Raw genomic sequence first — 3,745 nt, forward strand, 5'->3', positions numbered from 1 at the left:
GGTGACACAAGTGTCAAATATAAAGGAGGTTTGTTTGTACTATCAACTAAAACAGCAAATAACACGAAAATACAAATATGGACACGGGATTCTTGGGATGTCATTGGATTATGGGCTAAGGTAAAAAACCGGGTAATTGCAATTAATAGTAAACAAGTGCAAATCAGTGAATAAGCTAGACTTTAGTGGGGTAAACTTTCTCTCGAACAATTTACCCCAAATCAAATTGGATTCTCTCGAACACCAATAAGCAACAATGAAGCACAGCCTTCACTTTAGTCAATTAACTCTCTCGAGCTGAACTCATGACAACCCAATACCCACAAACCATCGATTCATAATTTTGGCTTTAAAACCTCTCTCTCGAGCAAGCCAAAAACACGAAGTTAAGATTGTATTTGCAACTACAACCCATAAAATTCAACCACAATTACTGAATGAAATCACTTTTAAACAGCAAATAAACTATCAATTAACAATACCCAGCAATTAAATCAACCCATAATCATATAATCACACCCCAAGAATTGGGATTTTAGCTAGATATAGTAAAAATGTAAAAATCGTTACCAAGTTGTGTTTCCATCAATTAGGTAGGATTGATATAGTCTTTATAAAGGTCTAAGATAAAGAATCTTCAACACCCACTTCCAATTTCAGAGAAATGGAAATCTTCAATTCTTCAAATCTAAGGAAATATTGTCTCTCTATTCATTTTTAAGCTCTAAACTTCAAAAACTACTAAATGTTCAATCAGATTCCACACAAAATCAGATACTAAGCTAAAAATTTAAACAAGTATTTATAGTTGTCAAAAAGTGTGTTGCGGAGGTTCAGTCGGTGTAGTTAGTCGGAATCGCCGACCCAATCGACGATCCGCCCTTTAGTCATTTTCATTGTCGTTTTGCTTTTGCCTTTAGCATCTTTAGGTTCTGGAACTTTGGGCGATATGGCACTTCATCACGGAACCGTTCGGCGACTCGTTGACTTCTCTTTTCTCTCATCGACTAGAGTTTCTCCTTCAGGGCTTGGCACTGTGGAACATTAGGTGACACCCTGGCCTTTTGGTGACTCGCCTAATGGGTTAGGCGATCCTCAGGCCTTCTTTCCTTTGTTCTTTCAGCTGCCTTGTTCCTTTTTGCTCAATAGTGTCCATGTTTTGTTCCTCAATCCAAATACCTGAAATTTAAGGATTTATATCAGTTATTGGTACAAAATATGCATTTGAGGACATTAAATCTATTAAAATAAAGCCCTAAATGAGTCCAAATCGTGGACTCATCAGTTAGAGATACTCTCACAGAGTTATATTATACTTTGTTATATATAAATTGAGTTGTCATTGTATTATTCAATACATTGATTTGCTACCTACTATTTAAATGCTTTATATCAACTGCATATTTATTGTTGTTTATTTCCGCATTGAGTTGAGTAAAGCTGAGGTAAGTGTTTCTTTCTGAATTCAGTTCAAGCTTATGTCATGTTAGTTTTCCTCTCACAAACTCTTACATTCAATGTACTGACGTCAGTTGGCCTGCATTGTTTTATGATGCAGATACAGGTAACCAGGATCATCATCCAGCGTTTCATTGATCCAGTCGAGCACTTAGAGTCATTTGGTGAGCCTCTTTACTTTTCGAAGGATCCCTTTTTTCTTGCTTTGTTTATTTCAGTTGTTTGGATGATCACGGGTTTTGTTCCGACATCCCTCATAGTGTTAGAGGCTTCATAGACAGTTAGACGTTATTAGTTCATTAGTCTTATTCATTTCAATTGTTTTGTTTTGTTATAAGACTTAAGTTGCTTTATTAGCTAGCGAATGTTTCCTTTACATCATTCTAAGTTATTTCATAAGCTTATATTTGTTAAGTAAAGTCTTCCGCTGAGTAGTAAGCCATGCCAAGGGTTCGCTTGTGGCTAGCAATGGTTCTCGAATGCCAGTCCCGCCTGGGGTGTAGGCTTGGGACGTGAAAAACATGGTATCAGAGCAAAGAGTTCAATAGTCCTAAGGAGTCTATGAAGTCGTGTTTGTAGAGTCCTAGTTATCGGTGCATCTATAATTAAGAGGCTGCAACATTTAGGAACTATCTCACTTCTTTCATACTCATTTCTTGCGATAGAGATTTTCTCTGTAAAAGTTTCTTTCTATGCACGTATCTTTCAGATCATGCCTCCACGAAGAGTTGTCTGAGGTCATCCCGCTAGGAGAAACATTGAGGAACAAGGGGTACCTAATGCACCCAAAGTGCAACCCCAAGGAGAGGTCACCAATGCCGAATTTTAGGAATCTATCTGAATTCTGAGTCGAGCTGTGACAAACCAAGTTGGCCAATAAAGAGGAGTTCGACAGGATGTGGCTGATACGTCTAAAATTTGTGAGTTCCTAAGGATGAATCCTCCAAGCTTTACTAGTTAAAATGTCACTGGGGATCCGGAGAACTTTGTTGAAGAGCTTCAAAAGCTTTTTAGGATTATGCATGTTGTTGATAATGAGAGAGTGGAACTAGATGCATACCAACTAAAGGTTGTTTCTAGAATATGGTTTGACCAATGAAAGAACGATAAAGCTGATAGTGCACCGATTTTGAATTGGGTTGTGTTCGACAGTGCTTTCATGGGGAGTTTCGTTCCCCGTGAGCTAAAAAAGGCTAAGATAAGAGAATTCCTCACTGTTAAGCAGGAATCTATGAGCGTGGACGAGTACATCCTTAAGTTCACCCAACTTTCTCGTTATGCCTATAAGATGGTTGCTGACATGAGGAGCAGGATGTGTCTGTTCGTTGCTGGGTTGTCTCATCTGTCAAGCAAAGAGGGCAAGACAGCTATGTTGATAGGAGTATGGACATAGCAAGACTGATGATCCATGTGCAACAGGTTGAAGAAGATAAGCTAAAAGATAGATAGGAGTTTCGAAACAAGAAGGCTAAGACATCAGGGAATGAGTCAGGGCAGCAAAAGAGTAATGCGAATTGGTCATCCTTCCAACAAAAGCAAAAGGGACATGCTCAATCGTCTGCTAGTGCACCTACACCAAAGAACAGAGGTGAGTTCAATAATCAGAATTCACAGAATTTCAGAGCTAGACCTACACTGTCTCAAGGTAGTGTGGCACAAGGAGGTAACTGGGCTCCTACATGTACTAACTATGGTAGGAACCACCTAGGAACGTGTCGTGATGACTCCACTGGTTGCTTAAAGTGTGGTCAAGAGGGTCACTTCATGAAAGAGTGTCCTAAGGACATGTAGAGCGGTGTAAATAGGGGCACTAGAGCCCAATCTTCTTCAGTTGCTCCACCAAACAGAGCTGCACCTAGAGGAGCCACTTCAGGGACTGGCGGAGGAGCAAACCATCTATATTCTATCACTAGTCGCCAAAAGCAAGAGAATTCTCCAGATGTTGTAAATAGGGGAACTAGAGCCCAATCTTCTTCAGTTGCTCCACCAGACAGAGCTGCACCTAGAAGAGCTACTTCAGGGGCTGGCGGAGGAGTAAACCATCTATATTTTATCACTAGTCGTCAAGATTAAGAGAATATCTTGATGTTATCACTGGTATGATCAAAGTCTTCACTTATGATGTTTATGTTTTGCTAGATCAAGGAGCGAGCCTATATTTTGTGACTCCTTATATTGCCATGAACTTTGATATTCTTCCTGAGCAACTTTTTGAGCCCTTCAGTGTTTCTACACCTGTTGGAGTCTATTCTAGCTTAGAGAGTTTATCTTAACTGTACTATTTCCG

This window comes from Solanum stenotomum, chromosome 4 (assembly GCF_019186545.1).
Source record: "Solanum stenotomum isolate F172 chromosome 4, ASM1918654v1, whole genome shotgun sequence".
NCBI lineage: Eukaryota > Viridiplantae > Streptophyta > Magnoliopsida > Solanales > Solanaceae > Solanum > Solanum stenotomum.